We start from the raw sequence: 13,533 nt of genomic DNA on the forward strand, positions 1-13,533 counted from the left end.
CATGGGGCTCCTGGGGAGCACATGAGGATGCAGTGGTGAAGGGATGAGGTATCAGGACGAAGCTCAAAGTGGTTTTGAGGTTCACCCACCTGGAGGGCTGTCAGTGAGCCATGCCAGGGCTGCATGGTTTTTCTAATTAACCACAATATGAAGCAGAAGCCCGGCTGCTGGGAACAAAGCCTTCCAGGTCCTGCTTATCCCAGGAGCCCCATGCAGGGCCCAAATGTAGCTTTTCCAGACTTCCAGAGCCCTTCTATAACCAGAGGCCCATTTTCACTTGTAATTACTACATTACACAGCTCTTCAGGAGAAATATTTTTAGCTGGCAGTCTCAGTTCAGTGATGCTCTAAATTTCTATCACTGACAACAACTGTATTTATATATATTGAAAACTGAAATGATAAGCATCTGAGGTTCACCAAGCCATGAGAAGGCAAATGCTCAGCTATGTTGCTTGACCGTAAAATGTTTCACATAATACATTTTCAATAAAATATTTGTAAGTGAAAACACATGACTTCTGTTTCTGGGGTTAATAGATGGAGTGAAATGTTCTGTTAACCTACCTTTGTAGGTCTCTTTTCAGGAAATCTCTGTAGATGGTCACATTAGGATGCCTTTTTCTTTAGCTGAAATTACAAGAGAAAAAACACAATTACCTCTATCATCATCTTAAAAATAAATAATTAGAAACCCAGTCCATTTCTTGGTAATAATCTCAATATATGATATGAGACATGCTGCCATTTCACCTGAATGGTTACGGGTTAGCAGTCGCCTGGGGCTGACCTTGCTGTTGCAGAGCAAGGAGCTCGAGGTGAAAGGCTCCCAGGGCAGAAAGGTGGCTCCAACAGCCAAAGCACCCTGCGTTTTACAGCAACCCAGGCTGAGCCTGACTTTACAAGAAATAGTCTTTCAGAAAAGCAGATGACAGCCAGACTCAAAACTCGTGGCATTTCGCTCACGGATTGTCCTATGTAGCCTGCGGAAACTTGAAGTTTCCGTGTGCTCAGCAGTGCCGCTCCAGTCCCCAGCAGATGTTTGCAGCCCTCAAAGGATACGCAATAGGAAACCACGGCAAACACTGCCCCGAAACGGCATTTTTCCTCAAGCTCACCCTTCACCGCTGCCTCTCCTGTGGGGATGAAAGCCTCTGAGGGGAAGAGCACTGACTTACGAAAACTGCTCAGGCAGGGCCCAATAAGTCTTATTCCCGCTTGTATTAATGAAGCTGTCAGTGGTCCCTCTGTGTCACAGCCTCCTTCAGCCACCAGGGTTTTTGCTGTGCCTGGGGGAAAGCCCACGACAGCCGCTCCTGCTTACAGTGGCCCTCCAGAAAAACTTGCCTGGGGCCATGGGAGACTTGTTTGTTGGTCGGTGGTGCAGCATGATGCGTCCCTTTGATTCCGTAATAAGTACCTGTTTGTCAAGAGCAATTGACCTCTGATCATACTTTTTACATGCAAGAAACACTGAATCCACAAAGCAGTAGCTAAAGGCAATGCTCTAATAACTACCATAGCTGCCTTTTAACAGGGCTCAGGTCACCAGGGAACATGGACTAATTTGCTGTAATTCATTTAATATGTTTAGTCTGAGCAACATAGTTTCAGCCCTATAGACGTCTGACAAATCCCTCATCAGTGTTAATTGGGAGAGGGTTATGGCAGCACCCGAGGTGCCCCAGGCCAGGGGGTGCAGGGCTTTGCTGGCTTCCCCCAGGCAGGGCTCAGCCCTCCTTTGGGGCAGCCCCAGGGCTACCCCCCAACCCTGCTGCGCTCAGAAATGCAGTCTTCACTGCCTTGTCTTTTTTCCTTTTTACACAAACCCAGAAAAATAAATAAATATCCGAAAGTTAGTGGCAACTTTGAAGCAAATAGGCTAGATCAGATTAGGTCTTGAAAACCCTGGGCAGGGTCCACCTGAGTCATTGCGTGACCCCCACGTACCACTTCATGAGCCACGCACCGATTTGCACGCGAGTGCTTGCCAATTGTCATCTCCCTCTGAATGCAGTTGATAGTGGCTTCAAATACTGTTGTCACTGCTTCTGGGGGAACCAGGAAGATCTGGACCCCAGGAGAGGGGAATTTCCTTCTGCAGAGACAGATGAGTGAAGACAGATACAAGATACCATATCCCTGTCTAATTTATTTTGAAGTACGTACATTCCTGAACAAGCATATTAGGTGGCAAAAGCAATGAAAGCTTAATAGCTCACAGATGATGCGCACACACACTTTGCGAACTCCAGCAGGCAGCTCTAGCCCAGTCCCCAGCTTATGCCCCTCACTCTTTGCTTTCCTCAAACCTTGCTTTAAGTGTGTAAAGATGCTAAGTCCTACAGCCTCTCCCCTTGGCCTTGGCAACTTTGCCATGTGAAATGAAACCCATTTGAAGTATCAGGAACACTTTTTTTTTTTTAATTCGAAGGCTCAGATGTCTGTTGACAGCAGAAGCCCAAGTTCAAAGGCATCAATTGTCTATCAGTTAAATGGACTTACTGCTGTGTAGGATCAAAGATAACCCGTTATTATTTTCATATCTATTACTTTAGCTACTTCAGGTGCAGCCAGACCCTATTCTTTGTGTCTCAGACATACAAAACTGTCAGTAATGGTGTATGGGTAAAGAGAGCCTGATCCCAGAGTTTTACCTTCACAGGGTTTACATAATCAGGGCAGTTTTGAAACATCGCTATTGTCTAAACAAACTGCTTGAAAGCTGATTTTGTATGTATTTACATTGGTTTGACATGGGCTTACCTCCACTGAATTCTCCTTGGTGAGAAGGAGCAGACACAAACCTCGTCCTGACTCTATTTGCCATTCCCGAGTGACCGGCACTGCTAACACAGAAACAAACCAACCCTTTCATTAATTCCAGTGTTGCTGGGAGAGACCAGCTCAGCCCATTAGGTCTCCAGGCACATACGTAAATCTGACAGGCAGCATATAAGCATAACAAGGCACTTTTTTTTTTGCTGTCCACAACAGCAATTAGAAAGTCTACAAGCAATCATTACCCCATTCAAAGACACAGCAGCAATGGCTAAGTTGCTTACAGATATCTGGTAATATCTAATGGAGCACTACGACTGCCTTCTCAAGAGTGGTCGCAGCACATCGCTGCAATCCTTTCTTGGACATCCACCCAGAACAGAGAAACACAACCTTCTTGTCCTCCAGAAGTCCCAGCTGTTTCCCACAGCTCCCAGAGACGTGACCTTGGTGAGAAGGAGCACACAGCAAACCTCGTCCTGACTCTGTTTGCCATTCCCGGGTGACCAGCACTGCTAACACAGAAGCAAACAACCCTCCTTCCTATCCAACACGATGGCTCTAAAAATCACTTTAAATACGACTTTTTTAGCACATGTCGCTTATTCTAGGTCCACAAAGTTAATAACACCTCAAAAAAACACCCAGGTAAAACCAAGTCCTACTGACAGCGATCAGACTGAGAGAGGAGAGCGTTAAAAAAACCCAACACTGAAAGCTATGGTGATATACAAAGAAAATTGTAAAATACTGTCACCAGACAACAGTACTCAGTTTTTAAAAAAACATCTGTGTCACATTTGGTGCTGTGGCGAGGCAGGTGATCCTGCCCTCTGCATCAGAGCAGTCTTCTCTGCCTTTGCAAAGTGGGAAGGTCCAGCTCCTCTGTGGGTCTGACCCCCAGCAGTAAATAGCATTAAGCAAGATGCTTTCTGAGCAAGTGGAAATTTTGCTGGAGTGAGGACTGCAAGGTTTGGGCCAAAGCTTCCCTGGCCTGTTTGCAAATTGCTGTGAAATTTTCTGCTGTAGGCACATAGGAAATTAAAAAGCATTTGCAGGCTCTTACGCACTGATGAACGCAGAACATACCATGCAAACCATGTTAAACCCTTCACCAATGCTTACAAAAGGCCCAGTGCCCAACCCCCTTCAACACCCCTTTAAATCTTTGGCTTTGAATCTTAAAAAACATTTCCAGTCCTGGCATCCCTTGCTGCCAATAGAACTCCAAGGGAAGAATCAGGGGGAATCCAAATTTCAGTCACAGGTATGCACCTTTTTTTTCCTCTCTTCTTCTTCTGCATGTTCTGCCAGAGAGTACCTTGTGAAAGGACACCTGGAGTATTTTCAGAGCAGACATTTCAAAACTTGGAAAAATTGGACTTTGTCCTCACTGTTCAATAGTTAAAGGTGGAAAGGGTCTGTACAGCAACATTTTGTAGTAGCTGTTTTCATACGGCGTCTGGATATAATTACTTTTATGGGATGAATATACATGGTTCACACGCTTTCAGCATCTTTGTAAGCTTCGTTCATAGTCTGTAAACAAACACAAATCTCACAAGCAGGCTCTGTACCCTTTTCTGGAAAAAATCAGAGATCAATATTCCCATTTTCTTCCTCATTTCAGCCAAAAGGATGCTTTGAAAGGGTGAGATTCACCATCCTTAGTGAGCATAAATTAAGCTATTAAAAGCTTTTAAAAAGACAACTGCTGCTCATTACTTCAAAAAATAGTAGACAATGCAAATATTTTCCTGTGCTATTTCTTTTGATTCAGTATTCAATCTGGACACGAGCTGTACTTGTCAATTAATACGGAGGTTGAGTTTCACAGATCTGAATGCACAAGCCTAGGAAGGGAACGAGCAAATGCAGGCTTGCGGGCAGAGGCTTTCTGGGTCAAAGCTTAAGGCAGCTGTGGCTGGAAATTTGACCAAGAAAAAGGGGTATCATCACCAACCTTGAAATGTAATAGTAAGAATTTGACGTTGTCATGCAGTTCATTTTTCATAAAATTCCTCATTTTGTGAATATTTGGCAGGCTGAAGAGAAGCGCGGGGATTCTAACTGTGGTTTCCACTCATTTATTAAGTGTCTTCGCTCAGGTGATGTCTAGAGAGGGATCATTTCTTACATCCTCAAGAATGGATGGAACTTACTTGTTGCCAGTAATAATAAACGGATGGGTTTGGTAGCTCATAAAAATAAAGTCAAGCCTGGAGAGGAATGGTGAAGCAGCCTGACAAATCTTCTGAGCAGCAAAACGAACATCAGCTCAAGTACTAGGGAGGTGGCTGTTGCGGATGCTAAAAATGCTGACTTTCTCTTTCATTTGACAGTGACATATAACCAAAAAGTTTTCCTGAGACAGCAAAACAATAAAGGAAATTTTAAGTGGAATATTAGGAAAAATGCCCTAATGGTAAAGTCTATTAGTCTGTGGCATATCCACCCCAAGAAAATGATAGAGGGAAGCTTAATTGCTTGAATCATTTATAATTGGATTAGAGAAAACACTAGAAAATATGCTGTGAATTAAGAACTACCTTTCACTGGCAGAAATCTCTGATTGGTGTCATTCTTCAAAAAGCCTCCACCAGTGTCATTTTAGGAGTGACGGATTGCTGCAGTTCAAGTGCCAAGGCTTCAAAAACACCAGATCAGTCGCATCTGAAAGGGTCAGATTTGGCAGGCCACGTTTGGTACACGTGGACTCATCCCGTTGCGATCATGGGAGCCGCTCCGGAGCCGAGACTAGCCCCTGCCCCTGGGAACTTGGCTAACAGGCAGCGTGCAACGGTCGTCACCGTCAACATGCCCTGGTTGCCTCCACCTCACCCTCACCTACGTGGCACGACAGCACCAAGTTCGGAGCCTCATGGTCAGAGTTGTTCAAGGATTGAGATGGCTTTTGCTTCTCTTGAATTCCAGGATTTTTGGCTGAACTTTGATTTGGTTTTAGACTTTTTAAGTCTATCTGGAGCTGAAGGACTTGTACAACTGTTCGCCTAATCCATCAGATGAGAACACCTTTCCCAAATCAGTAATTAAAACCTAATGCTGGCTGGAGCTTCCTGGAGAACCCTCCACTGAAAATGTCCTGCTACCCGCTACCCTGAACCTTGGAGGGTCCTGTGTTGCCAGAGAGAGGAAGTTTCTTGGCTATCTAAGAGATGAGCTCCCTATGAACAACAGGAAAGAGCAAAGACCACAAAGGTAATGTGCTTCCTGCTGGAAAATTTGGAGTTGGGTGGAGATGCTCAGGCAGGAAGAAAGCAAACCGTCTGGACAAATCGTGGGTAACACCGTGACTGTCCTACATCAGCCTGATAGCACAGGTGATGGTAATGCTGGGAAAAGCAATGGAGGAGGGGGGGAAAACACATGAAGCAAGTCCAGAAACCCTACTGTTCATTTAAAAGAAAGCTTGTTAAAAACTATGACATCCAATCGCATTATTGCTTTTACAGACAACCTCTACAGCTCATGCAAACCTGGTCCTGTGTGTTCCCCTGTGGAATAAAAATAGGGAATGAGAAAGACAGACACATTTTATTCTGAAGGTTTCAAGACTGACAATCGGTTTGGGGACTCTGCTGGTTTCCAATCCACTAGTTAGTTCTCTGCACCATCTCTGTGACCCATCACTGTCACCCTGAATAACGGCGCCTTCAGCCTGCAGAAAGTGCCTTGGGGTTTTCACTGGCGAAAATGAAGGAAGCACAAAAATATTTTCAATCAGTACTGGAACAAACTTCGCATTGCACAGCTGCAGTGTAAGTGCCGTCCCCCAGAGACTCTGAGAATTTGATTAAGGTATATGGAAACTTGACTCATATTTTATGAACATTCATTTTCGTGATACATTTTTAAAGGGACAGCATATATTTCCATCATGTGGAAGAAATGAGGGCTGTTATTTTGACAGGAATAATATGTTTCTAACATGCAGCAGTTTTGATGGCAGCTGAAGAAGCAACACGGGAGCTGTGGCGTTAGCTGCTGCGGGGGACTCTCTGTTCAGGGGGAGAAGCACTATGAGCCGTGGTAGAAATTGCAGTGACTTCATTTTTTATTTTTAAAAAGAAGAATGATCAGGAGGAGTGGAAGACCTTTAAAGAGAGAGGACATGGTTTCCCAAGCCACCATGGGACGTGGCCCCCAGGCTGGCAGCAGCAGCAGGCAGGCAGGGAGGCAAGGCCGCATCCCGTGCCCACTGAAAAGCCCAGCTGAAAAGCTGCGATGTACTCTGGGGCAGAAAATAGCATCCAAGAGGGTCTTCGTCCCATCTGTCTGCCCACAAAAGCCTTTGGGCTGACATTGGCATGAAAGGCAATAAATCAATAAATGGGCAAACGCAGAAAAGCACACCGGGCTAATTAATAGCAAAGCTGGGTGATGCTCAGAAGAGCACATGCTCCTTTGGCTGTACCACGGGCCGTGAGAACAGCCAGCATGTGCTGCACCAGCCCCAGAAAGCGGGGAGCGTGGGAAAACTGCCTTCCTGTACACCCGCACATTTCCCCAGGCTGTATGCATGAAACTCTCGGGATGCTCCAGGAACGAGAACGCGCTCTGCCCTGCCTTGTACCTCAGCCCCCAGGGAAGTCAGGGGAGCTATCAGAGGTTTACACCCCTGATGACAGCAGAATAAACCCCCTTGTTTGCAGCAAGATGGTTATTCTGTGGAAGACATACTTTGCTAAAACATCATTATCGCAGTAGGAACTCTCTTCATCTGTTTTTATGTAAATAATTTCAAAGTATATGATTTATGTAATGGATTTTGTTTGAATTAGTTTTCACCAGTGAGATGAGGATAAAGATTTTCTTCTATATTACACAGCTGGTTTTACTTCTTCTTAGCATCCGATACTTTTATTATTTCTATACAAATTCCTTTACTGCAGGAGATTTATTACTTATAGTAATCTTGCGTGGTGTGAATTTCTTATAGCTCATTCATTTGGTCTTTCATGTGACTGCTCTAGACTGGAGATAGAATGAAAATGGGGAGATCTAAATCTGGTAAATATTACGGGCGGTTCGTCAGGAGTCATGCCTGCTGTCTCTTTCACAATATCCAACATTTTACGCACATCACTCAAAGAATTAACTAACTAGTTAATTCAAACCGAGCAGCAGAACTGAATTATTTCATGCATCAAAATCCTTCAGAGATGTTGAAAATGATGAGGTTCCAGAGGCAAAGACTGGTTTTATTACACAGCCAGACAAGGATCCCTAAACCTACAGGTGCTGATGCAAATAATAAATAACAATAAAAACTGCAGGGGCAGTTTTGGAAAATGCATTGATGTTGAACAGAAAGCTGCATGGGTCTAGATAAGAAATTGTTTGAGTACAGTGAAATTTTGTTAGGTAATAGAACCAATAGCAAGTTTGGGTCAAATTTCCTGAGTCATTTGGGTCCAAAGAAGAGAAGATCTATGAGGGGGGGGAATTGTGTACATTCAGATCATTTTCTTTTGGCAATTTCAGAATGAAACCTTTTGATGCTTTTGTTTTGAAACAGCATTACTTTTAGAAATGTTATTTGATTTAAAGAATAAAACTAGAAATGATCAGAAGAGCAAATAAAACATCTTTGCCATAGTACGTGATGTTTCATGCAGCCAAAACCCCATGTGTACGGACTGTGATGGCCGATTGCTTCCTTGGCTGAGCAGCTCTTTGCACATCCCTATGCGGAGGATCAAAGTTTACTGACAAAAGTCGTATGGGTTCAAGTTGCATATACTGATGCTTCTTTGTACTGCACCAAATTACTGCCCCTCCATCTAGAAGGACACCCCCACAAGATTTCATTGCCTGCCTTAAGAGTCTATTTGGTATGTATTGAAATAATAGCATTTGTAAATGAAGTGTGTGAGAGGCAAGGGGGGAAACGTTAAGTAAGCATTGCAGAGCTACAGCAGCAGGGCAGCACCTTTGAAACATACTTTAGAGATTAAGGAGTGTAAGCAGTTTCTAGGTATCACCCATATTGATCTCTTTACAAATAAGCAAGAGCAGTGAGATAGACAGCCAGAGAGAGGAAGGCATGACATAGGAATCTCTTTCAATTTCAGTCCCAGTCCTGTCTGTGCAGGGGATGGATTACACAGTGGGAAAGAGAGAGGCTGAGGATGACAAACTAATGCTCTCTTGCTGAAAGACGGAGGCAATGGAGCCCCTCTGCTGCCCACAGTGCCCATTTCACATGCAATGGCAAGAGAGGAAACCTCGACTCACTCCATCTTTGGAAGACGCCTGACTTACTGCTGTGCATAACCTTATTGCAGGCCAAGGTACAAACCTGTCTCCAAAAGTCTTGACCCTACACTGGTTTGGGGGAAAAGATCTGGCAGCTTGATCCAATCCCGCCCCAATCCCACCCCTCCACACGGGGCACAGGGTCTCTGGGCGTCGTTAAGGTGTGCAGCTCCATTTGCACTTTGGGCTACCCTAAGACCGGTATCAGATTTTACTTAAGTCCTCTCTGTGTGCGTAGTACAGAGAGGATGCAAAGTATGGAGCTGACGCTGCATCTCAAAAGCCAAGGGCTGAAACAGTTTGAGTAAAACCAGCTTTTCCCCATTTCACTCTTCGGTTTTAAGTGAACAGATGAAACGCTATTAACCCAGTCCAGATACAGAGTAAAAGGTAGAAAGCAGAGTAAAACACAAGCAATGGCAGAGAGAAAGAAGAGATGTAGAAATCGTTTCTGGGCAATGTCTGTTACCTTTGCCTTTTTGCCTATACTGGCTGATTCTATAGACGTACTGGACGCGCCTTCAGTTTTCAATGTTTTTTCAAAAAAAAACCAAGTAGGTAATTACTGATATATTTTATCCTGATTAAAAAAATCAGGATTGCTCATTTTTTTAAGTGAGAAATGGAGTTAAGCTTGCAGTTTCTTCTTGTTTCTTGTACTTACAGCCTCTAAAAATTGAGGACTTTGACTTTAAAGCAGCCACTGGAGACCAGTGGATCAATGCATAGGTGGATTTGCATAAAGAGTTACTGCACTCCTGCCACAGAGCTAGCATCAGGTTATGTTGGGCATAAAACTAGGGAAGTAAGATGACTTTATTAACTTACGGTATATGTTTTGTTATTGTACAACTCCCCTGCTCGGGGGGAACATTTTTAATCTCAGTTTCTATCAGCTGTTACAGCACAAAGGTGGAAGAAACAATACACAGGACTTCCTGAGGTCTCCTTTGAGTTAGGAAAACAAATCAGAGTATGTCAATTTTTTAAGAATTAATTTCATTCTTTGTCTGTCCTCAGTATTGCCACATGAACATTATATTTTCCTCAAACTGTTGGTTTTGTCCATCATGTTTGTCACAGACCTTATAGGTCTCCTTCTATTCTACAGACCGGTCATTAACCATTCACCACACGTATTTGATAGCTGGTACCCCACATTCAGCTTGTCCTCACCAACTGACTCCATCCTCTAAATCATGTGGCCAGAGGGCAGAGGAAGCCAGGTGCTCCTCAAAACGAGACGATAACTTTCAATAATAACCTTCACAAATCCAAGAGCGAGGCAGCGTGGGCTGGAGCACCATCTGCTGGCATCCTCTCTGCTGACTGCTTGCATCGGGGCACTATATGGTTTGGTTGCTCCCACGCGTCCCTGGGCACCACAGCTGATTGCTCCCAAGGGGACACGGTGGCCAGGAATCCTCACCCCAACTTCACTGTGGCATCCCCTGGGGGGGATGCAGGAAGGGGACGGAGCGTGGGCTTCCTCCTCCACCAAAGAGGAGCAGGAGCCCAGGGGGCTGCAAGAGCAGAGGTCCAGCTTTGCTGGCCACGGTCCCCAGCCGTGCAGCCGCTGGGGCTGCCCGGGGAGCACACCCCGAGGCCCTGCTCAGCCACCAGCAGCACCCCAGGGCTGCGCATCCCCTGTGCTCCCCCTTCCCCACCACCTGAGCAGGGGGGAAACTCGCAGCCGCTGCTGGAGTTGGCCTCTGCCAGAGAGCCGAGCAGCTCAGCAAAACCAGCCCCTTGTCACAGCACTATTGCTTTCCCAAACTCAACATTTTTTGCTTTCTGGGTACCGCTGACCTTGCCTGAGGCCTTCCCTGAGCAGAGGGGAATACATTTTTGCAAGGCTGATTTGCTGCCAGGAGAATTAAATATGTTTATTTTTTCTCAGCATGTTACCGTAAGTATTCTCCCTGTAAAGCATCCTTTCACTGTCTGTCTTGTTTAACTGTCAGAGGACATTCGCATATGTTCCCTTTCCCCGCATTAGCTGCTGCAAGCAAAATTTGTGTACGAATTTCTCGCCACAGGCATTCCACAGAGGACAGAAGGTCCCAGGCAGCTGTGGAGAAATCCTGGCTCACTTGGAGGTCTCCACAACTTGGAGCATCTGCAGGCACCAAAAGCAACTTTTTGCATGGCCACATTTTATATTTAATAGTCAACGGATAAAATATACAAACACTGGAGAGAGTGCAGAGGCGAGACCAGCAAGAATGATCTTAAAAATGTGACCTCTGAGGAAAGGCCAAACAAACTGAGGCTGCTCAGGATGCCCTTGAGATGCAAAGACCAAGAAAAGGGAAAGTAACTATCCCGTCATGCTGCAAGGAGAAGCAATAAATTATTCTCTGTGTCCCTGGGAGGAGGACAAGGTGTAAAGGGCTCAGCTTACTGTGAAAAAGGTTCAGACTGGACATTTTGGAGACCTTCCAATAGGACAGAATAGTGCAGCACTGCGTCAAGTTGCATGTGGGGCTTCTATGGCCAGGACTAAGTAAGAATTTTCTCAAGAATTAGGGAGGTATGACTGACCTTGTTCCAGTGCGCGGGGGTGGATCTTGAAATCCTTTTCCAGCTGTGTAAGTCTCCTGGGAGCAAACTCATGCATCCCTGGCAGAGCCTTCCCAGGAGGAAACACATCTGTCCTCTCAGAGGCACAACCTGGGTGTCTGGAGAATAGGAGAGAAGCTATGGATGAGACTATGGAGCAAATGAAACTGGATGTCCAGAATTACGCATTTAAATTTAGGCAGAAATTACGCTCAAATTCTACTGTAGCCTCTTAAACATTTTTTTTCTCCCACTTTGGAGCTGAAGTTTAGTCCTCCCTACCACAGTCTCATGAATAATGTTAATGAAGATCAGGCCAATGTCTAAGCATGCTCAGTGTCTCCTAGCATTTTAGGGCCCGGTTGTATTATTATGCATTATTCCTGTACACATTCTCAACCTTATAAGCTAAATCTGGTTAGAAAAACTCAGGGGACATTTCAGACTCCAACAGACAGACAGAAAATTTGCCATGTTGGAGTATACAATAAGGACTCTTTGTCTGCATAAAATCGAGAATTCCCATGGTCAATGACTAGATGTGGGAGGAAGGCAAGAGCAAGGAAATTTTTAAGGAAAGTTAGCAGACTGAATGGAAGACTAAGTTTCAAATGTTTCCAAATCTCTGTCACTAGCATCATTGCACTTAATAGAAATCATGCTAATATGCAAATGTTTTCAATTCAGCTATTATCTTTTCATATTTTATTTGTTTGTTTAGTCATGGTGTTAACAGTAAAAATATCTCTTCAGCACAGTGCCTTTGGGGATATTAAAGAAAGTTCCTTTATTATTTCATGCAGCTCCTGAGAATAGTGTACATGTTTTATATAGATGCGGCAGATCAGCAAAAGCATTCCCTCACAAGACATACAAATCCAGCATTTTGCATTTTGTGCTCTTGTAAAGGGATAACAGAAAGAAATTATGAAAGACATAGACCAGCAAGCTAGGAAAAATCCTATGGTCAAGCAACACAAAGGGCCATATACTCAAGCCACTTTTAATTCAGATCTTCCTAACTCATCTTCTAGATCCCAGTATGTAACTCGCACCAACTTACACGCTCACCTGTTTGTGTATAAATCTGGATTTCACTCTGCATGCAGAACCCCACGGATGCCTCAAATGGCTCGAACATGTCTCTGGCCAAGGGTTAAATTTTAATCTGCACTTTAAAGTACATTTGGTGGTGAGTGAAAAAATTTGTAGAGAAAAGAAACATTGCTGTAACAAATTTTTTAAAATGTCATCTAATTGAAACTGCCCTGAATACTATAGAGGTAGATTAACGCAGCTGGTGAGGAAAATTAATATGTTGCAAGTGGCTGATCTGCTCATAGACTTCAGATAATTCAATATACAATGCTACTGATATGTGCAAGAAAAAGAAATGGTAGGAAGTTTTTCCAAAGTCTGTTATGTGCATCTAGGTGTAGATACATATGAGCAAAATGTGGATGAACTCAGTGATCGTCAAGATGGCAGCGTGGGAGAACTTCTTTGTTATGACTGTACAGAATTGTAGGGACACTTTTTTCTGAATAAGGAAAGTCCCTGATGATGAATAATTTATTGAAAGCATACCAGGCTGCTCATTATACACTTCAGTACTATAACAGAAGACCAAGTTTTATTAAAAAAATCACTCTGTATCTTACCATTATCTGTATCCTACCAATACATAGGGTACAAAGCTGACCCCTGAGTGGAGAAAAGCACTGAGCGTAAAATTTGTTACAGAAGCTTATGCCTTGAGATAGCGTTAGTCTCCTATTTGTCTGGACTGCATCAACATTGCAACGAAAACAAACAAAACTCTTAAAAGGCCGCAAATGCCACATTCTCTCTGCTGTGTTGATGAAACTTTTAATTACAAGATCAGTGAAGCTAGTTAAACTCCAAAAAACC

The 13,533-nt window shown here is 44.1% G+C and overlaps 1 long non-coding RNA gene across 1 annotated transcript; it reads right to left on the minus strand.

The window, feature by feature from the left end:
• Positions 1-1,989: 1,989 nt before the first annotated feature.
• On the minus strand, positions 1,990-11,710 carry LOC141744024 (uncharacterized). Its single transcript, XR_012587314.1, has 3 exons — positions 11,605-11,710; positions 2,767-2,846; positions 1,990-2,098 (listed from the first exon to the last, which is right to left on the minus strand). It is a non-coding gene; the product is annotated as an uncharacterized LOC141744024 (long non-coding RNA).
• Between the last annotated feature and the right edge of the window lie 1,823 nt (positions 11,711-13,533).

Source organism: Larus michahellis, chromosome 5 (assembly GCF_964199755.1).
Source record: "Larus michahellis chromosome 5, bLarMic1.1, whole genome shotgun sequence".
Classification (NCBI taxonomy): domain Eukaryota; kingdom Metazoa; phylum Chordata; class Aves; order Charadriiformes; family Laridae; genus Larus; species Larus michahellis.